This window comes from Pteronotus mesoamericanus, unplaced genomic scaffold (genome assembly GCF_021234165.1).
Source record: "Pteronotus mesoamericanus isolate MK-2021 breed Mesoamerican mustached bat unplaced genomic scaffold, CSHL_Meso_final scaffold_21, whole genome shotgun sequence".
NCBI lineage: Eukaryota > Metazoa > Chordata > Mammalia > Chiroptera > Mormoopidae > Pteronotus > Pteronotus mesoamericanus.
In genome coordinates this window covers 30,663,360-30,679,004 of record NW_026555310.1, presented here as the reverse complement: position 1 = coordinate 30,679,004, position 15,645 = coordinate 30,663,360, and the positions used below count along the sequence as shown (strand labels likewise).

The 15,645-nt window shown below is 39.2% G+C and overlaps 1 pseudogene; it reads right to left on the bottom strand.

The window, feature by feature from the left end:
* Positions 1–1,199: 1,199 nt before the first annotated feature.
* LOC129084634 (ATP synthase subunit O, mitochondrial-like) lies at positions 1,200–15,435 on the bottom strand (annotated as a pseudogene).
* Positions 15,436–15,645: the final 210 nt, after the last annotated feature.

Sequence of the window (15,645 nt, the reverse complement as noted above, 5' to 3'; positions counted from 1 at the left end):
AAGAGAGTTAAGAGAAAAGAGCCAATGAATTTAAAGTCAAATACCCTATTTTGTAGCTTACTGCTATAGAAAATAAATATCATAAAATGCCAAAAAGTAGAAATAAGAAAATATTAAAAAATAAAATCCAAAATAAATAAACAAATGAATCATTTCACACACTAGGTTACTACTATTACAATGGCCTTTATAATTTCAAATTATGTATCTATATATTTTCTATATAGTGTTATACATAATATATATGATTTGTATGGATTTAATGTAATTTCAAATCCACTTATTTATGACTTAGTCAAGTTACTTTCATCTACATGTTTAAAACAACGACAAAAAAAAATTTCTTTTGGAAGCAAAGTTGTTTTGATATGAGAATAAAGTAAGCTGTTTCAGCAAGCAAGCATCTCACCTATTGTCATGATAAGCACCTCAGCTATCACGAAGACATTCAGACTGTAAATACTAAATGTTTGTGAGAGCTATTTGAGAGTTTTCGTTTGGGCGAGCCAACTCTTTGCCAAAATTTTTATTTATATTTATTTAATTTTTTATTTAAGTATAGTAGGCATCCAATATTTTATTGGTTTCAGGTGTGCAATATAGTGACTTAACATTTTTACACCTTATGATGTGATCACCTCACTAACTCTAGTAATCACAACTATGCAAATTTATCACAATATTATTGACTATGTTCCCTTTTACCAAAATGTTCCCAATTGGGTCATTAGCTCCTGCTGATAGGGGCTATTCTCTCATTAGTAGTGACAAAAATCCAGGCAGCCACCAGCAGCTTTTTTTGTTTCCAAGCAACAAGGGATATTAACTTTTGTGAGGCAGTTGAAAATCAGCCGTCCTTTCTTTGATGGTTGTCTCCTGTGAGTGCTTCTATGTGTAAAAACTACACTTCAGCAGAGCAACATCAGAAGAAGGGCAACATGAGAGATCCCCTTGGTCTCTCCTGAAATTTCTATGGTTTGAATAGCTATAACTCAGCAAAGGATTACCTGCTCAACATAAAAGCATACCTAAAAGAGCTGCACACTGAAGCATCCTAAAGTGGACAAGCATCCTAAGGTGGGCAAGAGACAAGGAGGGAAGAGGACTCAGACTAGCCACCAATGCGGCTCTGCAGCCAGGAGCTCATGGAGGAGCTCAGCCAGGAGAGGGGAGAAAACTGGTTGTGGCTGGCACTTTCTTCAGCCAGGAGGAGCAGAGAGATTTGGTGGACATTCTTGCAGGAATGAGAAATGTGAGCTGTTGCTGAGTTGAGAGACTTGGGAAAGAACACAGCACAGGGGTTCTGCCACGGTGGTCCAGCAGTTGACAGTGCAGACAAAGAAAGCAAGCCATGGAAATTCACTGCCCTGTAGACTCCCAAATTTGCCTCCCATCACCCTTGGTCCCAGGTTGCGGATCACCTTTTCTACCGACACAAGAACTATTACTACAGAATCACTACTTTCCCTGAGTAAGAGATACACTCTGTGACTGATCCCTGGTTGGGGCGTGTGAGGCAGAGGGCCCCGCAGAAGTCTGAGGTTGCCATTACCAAGAAGGCAAAACAAAGAAGACGGCTGGGCTTCCCAAGGCCATACCGCCCGGAAGCATTACAGCTACACTGACGCCAGCCCACGGGGTCAGCTTTGGGAGTTCAAAGAGCTAAAATAATAACTTGTGATTCTGCACCATCCACTGGAAAATTATAGAAAGACCTCTTTGGCCCACTTATGCATAAATGCCTAGAAAGAGAAGGACCCCATCAAATACCATGAATAAGCAAGGTAGCAAGACAGCTCAGATAGAAAATGAAAGACCCTCAGAAAGCAAAGTTGAATACATGGAGATGACAGATAATTCAGGATTACAGTCTTGAAAATACTCAGGGAAATGCAAGAAAATACAGGAGGCAATTTAAAGCACTCAGAAAACAAATTTATAAACAAAATAAGCACTTTACCAAAAAGATTGAAACTTTAAAAAATAACCAAACAGATAATTTTAGAGATGAAGAATTCAATAAAAGAGATCAGAAATGCACTAGCAAGCATAGGCAATAGAGCCAACCAGATGGAGGAAAGAATTGGTGATATGAAAATTAGAAATCTAGAAATGATGCAGAGGTAAGAAGAGGCTTAAGCATAAAAAATGAAAGAGCTCTTCAGGAACTCCTTGACTTTAGCAGAAAAAACAATATAAGAATAATAAACATATCAGAAGAAGAGAAGAAGGGATCAGAGGCCCTATTCAAACAAATAGTTGATGAGAACTCCTCAAACCTACGGAAAGAGGAAGATACTTGAATCCAAGAAGCAAAAAGAAAACTAGTTACCTAAATTTAAAGAGGCCTTCTCCAAGGTACATTGCATTAAAACTGTCAAAAGTTAATAACAAAGAAAGAATTCTCAATGTTGATTGATATGTAAGATAAAACTTAACACTGATTTCATGTGGGGCTAGAAAGCATTCTTAAAACTTTGGTTCAGATATTTTCATGTTACTATATAATATTTAATACCATTGTCTCCAACTCCTTTTGATCTAATCTTATAATTATTAAATTGTTAAAAAAGATTAAAGTATTTATGTGTTCTAATATGAACTGCAACATTAATTTCTGACTTGCATGTACTGGTAGGTTCAAATAAAATGAAATGGCAAGTATTTAAGGCTCACCACAGTCCCTAAATCATGGATTGGTGTATTTAAGTCATGTTAGCTTCATTCCCTCCCATCTTTACCTTAGTTTGACTGTAAATAGCCCTGTTGAAATAATTTAAAAAGATTTTCTTGTTAGATTTAGAATAGGGATCTTACATATTTTGAGGTTGTAATTTAATATACCCAATAATACCAAGTTGTTTTCTAATATTTTTTAGTCCATTTTCTGTACTCATCCTTTTTAAGGATGCCAGAGACATCCTTAAAAATATCAGGGTACCAGCAATTATTTAGATTAGGGTAAGGTAAGGAGATAATCTTACTGCTATTAACTACCTCTGATATCTAGTTTATTTTTACTTTTTCACAGTCCATAAGCAATCTGTTAAGAAATTACTAATATTGGGAATTTTTTTCATATCTTATGTGCATTCTTGGCATTGAATGACTATTTAGATTGTATTTAACATCTTCTCCAGTGATGTCATTATTGTATACTAAGTAAAAATGAAACTAAATCTTGAACAGTTTTAAGTTATGGTTAATTCCTCTCCATTATTAATTAAGATAAGATAAAGTGAATCTAAATTAAAAGAACAAAATACTCAATTATAAATCTTAATTTTGATGTACTAATTTTCTTTTATGGAGGTGTTAACTAAAAATTGGATTTTTTTCTCCTTGAATGATGAAACTGCAAAGCGTTCGGTCTTACCTTGTCTTCTTGCATCAATTTCTTGGTTACTGTTACCATTTTCTGGCTGTGGCAGGGCATCTAAGGTGATGCTTTCTGTCATATCTTCAAAACTTCTCTTCAAAGTTTTCACTGTAAAGCAAAGATGTTATAGTTGTTTTTACAACACAGTTTCAAACTACTTTTGTAAAGGAAAATAAACTTTAAAACCTTTTTCTCAAAATGAAAGTAATCACATGACTATCATTTTGAGTCATACTGTTTCCTGGTTGTGAAGGAAAAAAACAGGAAGTTTAGTTTAAAAATATGTGGTCTTTTCTTTCTTTTCATAGAAAAGAAAAATCCATAGATACAAACAGTATGATGGTTACAAGAGGGATAGGGAGGTAGAGAGAGGTAGAAGAGGGTAAAAAGAGGATAAATGGTGATGGATGGAGACTTGACTAGGGGAGATGAACACACAATACAGTATAATGATGATGTATTATAGGATTGTATACCTGAAACCTATAAATTTTATTAATCAGTGTCAACCCAATAAGTTCCATTAAAGAATAACCATTTTGCAAATAAAAAAAAATGCAGACAACCAATGTGTCCTTCTATAGAGAATTGGACAGAAGAAGATATGACAGATATGGAAACTACTCAGCCATAAAATGAAATACTGCCATTGGCAACAACATGGATGGTACCTTGAGAATATTATGCTAAACACAATAAGTCAGTGAGAGAAAGCTAAGAACCATATGATTTCAATCATATGTGGAATAAAAAACTGAAACTCATAGACACAGACAACAGTATGGTGGTTACCAGAGGGAGTGGGTTGGGGGTTAGTAAAGGGTAAAGGGAGCCAAATTATAGTGACAAAAAATGATTTTTCTTTGGGTGATGGGTATGCAATGCAATATACAGATCATGTATTATAGGAATGTATACCTGAAACGCATGTGACCCTATTGGCCAGTGTCACCCCAATAAGTTAAATTTAAAAAAAAAAAAACTAAAAAGGGAATAATAAAAAATCATATATTCTTTCTTTTGTTTTTCAGGAAACATTCTATTGTTCCTCCAAGTTTAAGAATTTTCACTGATAGAAAATCAGCACTTTCAGAAAACATCCCGCATGCCTTGCTCAGCTTCTGAATCTTAGTTTTTGCTACTTATCAACATATTTTTCTCCAATATGGACAGTCCTAATGTTACCATAGGTAGTTGGCTGATCATTAATAAGAAATGGAAGCCATGGGAATTGGACATTGGGCTTAATGAACTGGGGAGCAGAAGCCTGCTTGCTTCACCAGGTAGCCACAGCATCACACCCCAGGGAATCATAGCATTGCTTGGCCAAAAGGATTAACAGTCCTCTCTCTTCCCCCTCTCCAGGACCGGATTATTGGACTGTGCAAGAGTAGGTGCTTAATCATAGAATCCTGTCGGTTTAACTAAGGGTTGTGGACCTGTATCAAAACCCTTAGAAAACTTGGGAATTTCACTGGTTAGTTTGATAAAGCACCGGGTACCTTTCAAACCCAAGCCAGGGAAAGCGCTCTCTGGCTCACTCGCCCACCAGAGGGCGCACTTGCCCCATGCATTCACAGGTTCTTTCTCACCAGGGAACACGTAACCAGGTGGCTCTAGCAGCTACAGGGGCCCGCAGCAGACTGTGAGCTTCAAAAGGACTAAGCTTAATATGAAGCCAAAACCCTGGACACTGGTTTTTGTGTTGGCCTTGCTGAGGGCATGGTTGAACTTTTCCCACGGTGGATGGACAGAAAGAGGACCCAAGGGACAGCCTTCCCGCGAATAAACTTTCATACCACACCACAATATCCCATGCGTGTGTCCTTGTATTGCTTTCTTTGCAGTCCCACGGAAGAACCTGATTTCTACCTACAACATCTGGTAAGCCAGCAGGCGTGGGAGAAGCTGTGGCTTCTGATAAAGAAAACTTGCTGTTTCTCCAGGTTATATATATTCTCTCTGTTCCAGCCTGCGCAGCTCAGACTGAGTCTTAGGAATGTCCTTCCCTGTGCACAACATGGCCCCAGCGCTGTGAGTTCCTGTGGGGCAATGGGCAGATGGGTGCTAGGGGACGGCAGAATGCGAGGAGCAGGCACACACCCACCGCTGCCTTGGATTTTACTCCTGGTGCACCAAAACCCAAGCAGGCCCAGCTGTTCCATCCCCATCCTCTGACAGCCGCAACCTTGCTCCTGGAATGGGAGGCCTCCCTCAGCCAATGATGAGCCCAGTCAAGCTGTGAGCCAGACGAGCACCCAGCTCAGTTCCTCCTTTGCCTTTCAACGCCCTGTCCCTGCTGCTCAGTCTGCGCAGGCTCCACGCCTCCTGCGGCTCAGTATCCAGGCCCTACCACCTCCACAGCTCGTGGGTCCAATGTCCAGAACTGGGATTTGGGAATTCCCCCTATGTAGGCAGTCGCAGTCACTGGTGCTCCTAGTCCCACAGGCTTAGGCCAAAGCTCCGTGCATGCCTGCCTCTAAGCAATCTGGGTCTGCGCGCCATGGAGGAGGAGACAGCGGAGAAAGCTAGCCGAGACCCAAGGTCGAGGCTCCTAGCAAGAGCGTATTGCTAAGACAGCTGGAGCCACAGCTGTCCTCTGCTCGTGCTTGGCCACAGCCCTGTAGTCTGGAGCCTGGGTAAATCTCAGCTTCTGGAAATGCAGCTGCTTGTCTGTGCCTCTAGGGCACCGAATTCTTAGTCCTCACTAATGCTGTTACAGATAAACAATAAGTAAAAAGCCTCAGATGCAATTGCTCACAGAAAATGGTTACCTCATTTTAGCAGGGCTCCTACAGAATAGAGGCTCCTAGGACTTGCCTAACTGCTTAAGGTCAGTTATAAGACCAGATTTCTACCCAAGGTAGTGGAGGTACTAGGCACCTCTTACAGGTATTAAGGTGGAAACCTCCAGAAAGGCCAGAGTCCATCAGAATCACTCATGTGGAATTAAACAAACCCAACTAAACGGTGCTTGCTCACCACTGACTTTTAACAAGGCTCTACACCTGGACAACTGTATTGCCACTTGGGGAAGGCCGCTACCCCCAGTGTGGGAGGGGCAAGGCAGAGGCTATCGGGGGGGAACCAACAACCGGCACAGGCAGGATCAGGCTGTGAAACGCCATGGCCCACAAAGAGGTCACAGGCTACTCCTAGCTTTTGTCTGTGACCAAGGCCAGGGAGCATGGAGAATGCTCTTGCGTCCCTCAAATAACCAATATCTCCCTATTTTATGAGGAAAAAAGGTTTTATCCCTCCTCCTCTCTTATGAGGATGAAGATTTTCTTACCCTCTTTTATAAGGATGAAAGTTTTCTCCCCCCAAAGACAGAGGCAATATAATCTCCATTTACAATGCCTCAAGAGACCTAAGGTGCTCTCCTCCTGTTAAGAATTTAATTCTGAATTCCTTAAGGAAAGGGATTAAAGATAATTGGCTTTGTGTAACCAAAGTATGACTTTAAAATGCAAATACCTAGTCTCTAAAAACTGTTATCTGAGTCATCTTTTAAAATGCAAATTCTTGGAAGATAAACCTTATTCAAGAGTGAAGAAAACCTTAGCCATTTGAGAAAATCAATTTAACTTAGTTCACCTATAACCTTGTAAATCAGTGAACTTTGTGCTATAATACCTATCTCATGAACATCTCTCTCTCAAAAGTGTGAATGTGTTTGCCAACGGAGAAGTGCATATTTCTAAAAATTATGAAATGTGCTTGCCAATCTAAAGAATGCCAATTGCCTACTTTTAGCAGTCTAATACAGAGTTAGAGTTTGGTCCTTTTCACTCTGTTAAAGAGACAAGATTTTTTCTTTTGCTTTATATTTTTCTTCCTAGCTGATCCCTCTATATTTTGCAATTTTTAATGAGTAGTGGCAGTAAGTTTCTTTACATAAATCCAATAGGACCAGTTTCCAATTGTTGTTTTACTAATCAAGAATTTGACTGAAATGTCAGGTCTAAGGAAAACATTCCTGGACTCTTGATGTTACAAAAAAAAACCATGAGGAATTGAGATTGACTTTCAAAGCTAATAAAAACCTGATACTAATAGACAGCCTGCCCAGACTACTGGCACTGGGCTGAGGGCACAAATAAGAGGGACCACCGTGAGAGATGGAGGAAGGCCATGGGAATGGAAACTGGGAGCTACTTGTGCACAGAGCCATGGCCTCCAGGGACAGAGGCTGAAGGTTCAAGCACTGAGGGCATGGCATGCAGCCAGATATGCTTTACCTTTGTGAACTACCTGGGACACTGGCAAGGACATTGAGTTTCACAGCATTTCCACAGGACTCTGAGGTTGCGTTGAACAAAGCTTGTGCCTTGTGGATCCTCTGCCCCTGGTGTGGAGGTCCTGTTCCTGGTTGCAGATGCCCTACCTCTCCTGCTCAGGCAGTACTTAGCATTGCCTGAGAAGCCACCCTCAGAGCCATCTGAGGGGCCATGCAGCGTTTCCAAGGTCCCTTTGCTTAGGATTTTGCGTCAGTCACTCTGTGCTGGTGGGCTCCGAATGCGGGCAACTTGCTTCATACAGGGATTAGGGCATGAGAGGCATGGAGTTAATGGAGCACCATGGGAGTCTTCCCCATTGGCCATGATGGCAGCAGGAGGAGGTTCTTACACTGAGCATGCACAAAGCTAACCAAATAACTGGATAAAAGGGAAAAGAGCACCAGATAGGGCGTGGGACTAGGGGAAGACAGGCATATGTGTGATAGAAATTAAAATTGCAGCAGGGCAGGTGCTTGACCAAAGAGGCCTGTCTAGCCAGGGGGAAAAGGAATTTGGACCCACTCAAAGTGCACAAAGGTTTAGGAAGTCAATTGGTCATTCTGAGAAACCACCTGGTCCATCCACACCCCAATATAATATAAACTGAGGGGAACTGAGAAAATCTTTCTCTCTCATTGGTCACTGTTCAAGACCTGCACTTGGACAGTGCAATGGCCTGTCCTCTCCATGGGCCACATGGCCTTAGTACTCATGTGTCCCATAGTCTCCAAGAGAAAGACTCTCTCTCTCCGGCCTAGTGGAGCATTTGCCGGTGTGTTACCACACTCTCAGGCCTGGGAGCATGGAAACTTGTGGCCCTAGAAGCTACATGGCCAATGGTGGCACCAGCTCCACATCCATCCTTCAGGACGGAGTCTGAAGCCAGAGAGAATCTGGGAAGAAGCTAAGCTGCCTGGATAACTGCTTAGCAGCCAACTTGGGCCCCAAAGGATGGTACTTTAAAATAGAGCAGGAACTCTGGGCACTACCTTTTGTTTTGGTCTTGCTGAGGATGTGGAGGAGATGAGCTTTGAGACAAGGAGTCTCCATTATCTGAGATTGTTCAGCATTCAGATAAAAAAAACTTCTTTCTTTTCTCACCAGCCTCTGGCTCTAGAGTTTGCCTTTGATGGCAGCCAGCAGCCAAATTTCCATTTTTGTTCTGTAACAAGCCCACTGCAGAAATACCCTGGTACTTTGCTTGGTCATGTGATTTATGACAGCCTTTCCAGTTTAGGAGCACATGTTGCTTTCCTGAAAGATGTCAAGAAGGAAACTTCAAGACTTTCTGGCAACCTCAAAAACTTGAGAATTTTACCCTAAGCTATAGGTATTACAGGCAATGCCTGATGGCGACTGTGTGACTTAGCTTCTATACCATGAGGGCTGAGTAAAGCTCATGTTGAAAATTCCTTGTAAAATTCCAGCAAAGCAGATTTTAAAAGCCTCTATGATTGCTATTCTTGTTGTGTTTATGCAAATAATTAGGCCAAATTATAACTAGGGTAATTTTGGGGGAAAAAAATATGTTCCCATGGAAATCACAATGCCAAGCTGTGCATATTGAACTCTAGTTCAGTAAATTATCTTCAAAACTTTGTTTTTACTTATAAACTGAATGATTCTTGAATTCTTCTAGTGTTACTCAACCCTTTAAGCTAATGTTTCATTTTTTCCTCCCATTTCTGGGCTAAAATTCATTGAAAACTAAACTTTTTTTAAGGTTGTCTCCATATGTGTCAACAGAATTTATCTTAATACCTGATGACATCACAAGAGATATTCAAACTGCAAACAAGAAGGATCAGATTAACTTCACTTTATCAAGGCTTACACATGGAAATTTTCTCAACTGAGCTTTGCAGACTCAGAAGCTGGTTTATGACTTGCTGTGTTCAATAACCTTTATGTTATTCCTTCTGTTTTCACAGCATATATGCCTATGACCATATTTAACTAATCACTTGTTTATGTAGTATAAGCCTCACTTTAAAAGTCTGTCTGCATCACAACATCGTAAAATAAGACTCAGCAGTTTGGCCGCATTCACTTCTTTTTAGAACTAAACAGTTGAGTTTTTACAGTATGGGATGATCTATCAACTTCACTTAAAACTACTTTCCCTTTTCTGACCAAATTGTTCAGGCAGAAAAGGCCCACAGTTATTCAGGGGTGGGGGGATCTTAGAATGGTCTCCTCATCATAACTTGTGTTGAATATGATAAACAAGAAGACTTTGGACAGATGTGACACATTTTCCTCCAGGGAAACCACTCTTCCAACTTAATCTTGAACACTGTAAAATTATTCCCTCTGTCACCTGGTTTTTACCTCTCACTAGACTTTTAGTTACTATAGTTCTCATTTTTGGACTGCATCTTTCAACATTCTTGTCAAATTTGTCAACTGTAGAATATAGCCAGGATGCCATCTTTTCCAGCAGTGCCATCTTCTACACAACACCATACTCTAGACATCACATATGCCACTTTCCAGGGAGAGCTGATTAACCTGGACTTTTCAAAATCCTTCTCCCATGCATAAAGATTCCCCTTCCATTTTTGCTCCTTTGGGCCTTGGAATAGACATGACTATGCCCTCTAGACAATGGAATAGACACAACTATACCCTCTTGACAGCAAGAAACAATTACAAAAAATGAGACCTTCATCCATTTACCCTTGCAAGAGTACAAGGATTAAGATTTTCAGGGGTGAATGTTACAATAGGTAGTTGGCTGATCATTAATAAGAAATGGAAGCAAAGGGAATTGGACATTTTGCTTAATGAACTGGGGAGCAGAAGCCTGCTTGTTTCTCCAGAAAACTACAACCTCACACTCCAGGGGATCACAGCATTGCTCTGCCATGGGGATTAATACTCCTCCCTTCCCCACATGTGGTGCCAGACTTTTGAGAATGCAGTGGAAAGTGATTAATCATAGAGGCCTGTTAGTCTCACTAAAGGTAAGGAACCTGTCAAAAGCTTGGGAATTTCATACGTTATTTTTTAAAAAGCACCTGGTTTGTTCCAAACCCAACCTGATATCATCCCAGAAAACCAAGAAGCTCTTGTTCTCTCTCTTACCCACACTTGCCCTGTGCATTTGCTTGTTCTCTCTCACCCAGGAACATGTGACCATGTGGGTCTAGCAGCTACTGGGGCCTACAGAAGACTGCATGGGCTTCAAACAGGCTAAACTTTAATATGAAGCAAAAACTCCGGACACTGGCTTTTGTGTTGACCTGGCTTAGGACACAGTTGAACTTTTTTCATAACTGGACAGAAAGAAAGGGGACCCATGGAAGGCCTTCTACATGAATAAACCACCTGCCATACCACAATTTCCCATGTGTGGGTCCTTGGAATGCTTTCCTTGCAATCCCATGGAAGAGCCTGATTTCCACTGACAACAATTCCACCCATGATTGATGCATCAGCCTTAACTTCCAATTTTAATATTTGGGCTTTACTTAGGGAGATCTTCAGGACTGTTTTCAATTCAGAAAGAGTGGCTTCATCAGAAGGAGATGGAGTGGAAGCTGTACAAGGCACTTCTCCATGGTAGTCACTAGGTAGTTCTCTAGGTATTCATCATGCTAGAAAAGGCAGAAATGACTCCAGGGATATTATTCAAGTGAGCATTTTCAGCAAGCAAGTGGATCAGGGTGGACGTGAAGGGAAATAACCTCTTTTCTGTGGTGATGTTGTTTTGGCTCTTCACTTTATTGGAATGCTTTGTATAGGGATTCATAACTAAAACAGCCATTTTTGGTTCTTTCATGATTTGTACTAGTCTCAACAATTCCTTTTCTACCTGTTGCAGTTTATTTTGTTTAGATGCAGCAGAATAATGGGCAGTGGCATAGTGACTATACTATACTATATATCTGAACAGGTGTCTTACAAACATAGCAACAGCCTGACCACAGATGTAATGAAGCCTCCCACTCACCAGGAAAGCCTGGACACTGCAGGGAGTCCATGTTCTCCCAGGCAGCTATTGGAGCTCATATATTCTTATCTCACAATAAAGAATCCACATCTGAACCACAGAACAAAAAATATTAACGTGGAAAAGTTTTTAATTCACCCAAGAATGGTACATAACTACTGTTGTTCCAGAACTACAGGAGATAAAAATACTACTTAATTAAAAGGCCTGTTTTGGGACATTATCATTTAATCATCATATGTTAAGAAAGTCCATCTAAAAGGTGTTGAAAGCAAAAAACAGAAAGCTATGCTTTAAACTGGCTACTGAAATAAGAACAAAAATCACTTTCTCTTTGAAACACAAACATCATGTGAGCACACACATATGCATGCACTCACATCACAAAAAGAGGAAAAAAATGTAGTAAAAAAAGTCCTCAGAATGTTTGCATGAATATTCAAGATGATAATGTTATGCTAGTGTTAGGTTATCAGGACACAATTTTCTTTGCAAATCTGTCCTCATCAGAATTTTCAAATTACTTCATATCCCTCCTCAATATTATACGAGAAAGTATCTAACCATGTAATATGAAAAACAGAGATATTTACTGAAGAATAGGCAAGCCTCAGGACCTCACACAACTCACCCAATCACCATCAGCTGTTCTGTTGTATTTTCCTAAATCTCATCGACAGTCTAAAATCTCTTCCTTTTCAAAGGTGATTTTAGTTTTGGGAAAAGTCAGAAGTTGCAGGGCACCAAATCTGGGATGTAGAGGGTCCAAATCTCCTGGATGATTTGCTGTTTCACCAAAAATATCTGCACAAGATGTGATACATGAGCAGGAATGCTATTGTGAAGAAGCTGCCAGTCACCAGTTTCCCATAGCTGCAGTCTTCTGAATCTTCTGAATAGTTTCCGTGGATTAATGTTTAAGCTTAACACAAAACTTGATGCAGAGTCATTGCTTTACTTGCAGAGTCGTTTTGAATGTGACAGCCACACAATACACATCTACACTCAACAGCATCTACAGCCCCTACTGACTACAGCGAAGTCATCATTGTTCATGCATGTACATTCCATTCTACTGTCCTTGCCTGCCAGGTTACATCTATGTCATGCAAATCATTCTCATTATATTAACAATGGTTGGACTTTTTCTGGGCAGACTTCATATATTATATATAAAAGGGAGGAAACAAAAGGGAAAAGGTTGATTCCTACAAGCTGCTTCAAGAATAATATAGCATTTGTTCTGACTGGGACACTCTGAGGGGAAAAAGAAACGAGAACAGAAGAAAAGAGAGTACAAAAGAATAAAAAAGAAAGAAAATGTGAAGAGAATGAAAAGTGCAGGATTAAACTCTTCTGGGTGGCTGCAAATATACATCTCCGGTCAGTTCTGTCATCACCCAAAACAAAATTATGCAAGGTAAAATGCAGAAGGGAAAGAGAAATTATGGAATTGTTACTCCCATCTGGAGACAGAAAGAAGACTAACTGTCTGGGGAAAAATACAACATATTCTACCTATGTCATTACCAAAAATATTCTGTTCATAGAAGTAACTACTAAGGATGAATAATTAGGAAAATACAAAGATTGCGCTATCATGGTTGAGTGAAATTTATTTTTGTTGCTAAGGGAAAATAGTAAAAAAAAAGTGACTAGAGATATAAAACATTTCCATTACTTAAAAGCATTCCCTGATGTACCTTTGCAGTTCCTTCCCGTACCTTTGGAACCAGCCAACCATTAACCTATTACCAATATTGATGAGTTTTGCTGGTTTTAGAATTTTACATAAATGAAACCCCATAGTATGCACTTTTGTAAGTCTGGTGTCTGCTCAGCATAATGTTTTTGAGTTTCATCCGTCTTCTTGCATAGACTAACAATTCATTCATTTTATTAACTAGTAGTATTTTATTACGTGTATATAAGATAATTTCTTCACTCATTACCCCAAAGGGTTGTTTCCAATTTTTGGCTATCATAAATAAAATTAACATAAATATTTCTGTTAAAGTCTTTCTGTGGACACAGTTTCTAATCTTTTGAAGAGATACCTAGGAGTAGAATTGTTAGGTTATATAGAAAATATAGGTTTCTCTCTCCCCTTCTATTTTTGTGATAACAATACTTAACATGCAATCTGTGAGGTGATGGATATGTCTATTGTCTTGCTTGTGGTCTTGGTATCATGGGTGCTTGCATATGTCAAACTCATCAAATTGCAGACATTAAATATGTTCTGTGTTTTGTGTATAAATTATATTTAAATAAAGTTGTGTTTTAAAAGAAATGTTTAATTTTATAAACATATAACATTTTCCAAAGAGATTGTACCGTTCCCATTATTAACGTAGAATAGTCCCAGTTGCTTCATTCTAACAGCAGTATTTGATAAGGTAAGCCTTAAATTTTAACACTCAAGTAGGTTTATGATGGTATCTAAATGTACTTTTCATTTGCATATTTTTAATAATCTGTTGAACATTTTTCTCATGTGCTTATGGCAATTAATATATGTATTTTTTGAAATATTTAAATATTTTGTCAACTTCATAGGATTATTTGTCTTCTTGAGTTATAACATATATAGAGATATACAGTTATATCTATATCTATATATACCTATAATAAGATAATGTATAAAGAATTTGGAAATAATCCTTTTGTCAGATATGTGTATTACAAATACTTCCCATCATTTGCAGAGTGTCTTTTCATAAAATTTCATAAAACAAATGTATCTCTTTAGTCTTGTCCAGGTATATGTCAGTTCTCTTGATCTCTGCCATAATTTACTGAGAACTAGATTATCTTGACATATCTCAGAATATGACATAGCTTAGACTTTACTATGTAAAATAGGTTCATTACATTGATGATAGTGTGCTAATTGTATATGGTGAAGAATAAGCAGTAAACATTCTATAATTTTAGTATATTTGTTCACCAGCAAGAATCACATCTTTTGTGACCAGTTTGACCCAGTGGACTGTAATATTTGACATGAACAACAACAATCTATCATAAACTTAAAAGGGGCATATTGTAAGCTAAGCCTGAGCAGTTCCAAAAAGGTACAGTAAACTGCATTAGCACATGGGTCGGACTCCCAAGATATATTTCTTTATTAATTTTCTCTCTTCACCTCAACCATGTATATGGCCTTGAGGCAGGAGAGAGAAGTGTTGGAAAGGGTTCCAAATGATCACATAGTGGAGAAATAAAAAAAAGTTTTATCACAGATTATGAAATGTATGACAACTAGTAATAGATGCTACAGTATACTGTCATTCAGGGGGTGGCCTTGAAAGACAGAAGTGGAGCTAAATATTTACATTAAACAGAAATTTGAGTGATACATCTGGCTGTCCATCTGGCCGGAAAGATGAGTATCCAGAGATATAAATCTAAAATGACTCATAATCAGAGATTAATAGGTTCAGAGACTGGTCAAAAACTCAAAAAGAACAAAGTTAGAAAATTAGTGACAGAGAGATTTGGAGGAGAGGAATGTACAGGGGCTTGTGAAGAAGGCAATTCCCACATAAATACCCACAATTGATAACCACAGTTATACTGATAACCACAAGTTATCGCCCTGGAACTAATGAGTGTTCAATCTGCCAAATACAATGGGCAAATCTGGGTTCCAGATGACATACCAGTTCTGGGAGGGAGAGCTGGATGGCTAGGTTACGGATTACATTAACACTATCATATTGGAGAAGACAATGCTTTAGTCTGCTTTTACTAAAGTAGACTCTTAAATAATGAATTTGATTTCCTGCCCACAGTTCTTCTTCAGCATCATCATGCATAAACACGAGAACTCATAATATGCTGGTTCCATCTTCCCTGTATTCAATTTACCATTGTATCTGCACTGATCATTTCTTGAGTCACCTCAAACCATCATAGCCATACCTCTCTCAGGGGTTTTGGACAATTATTTATACTACTGTTATGACAACTGATTTCATGCAAGCCTGATGTTACCTTTCCTCAGGCCTTCATTATATGCTCCACAC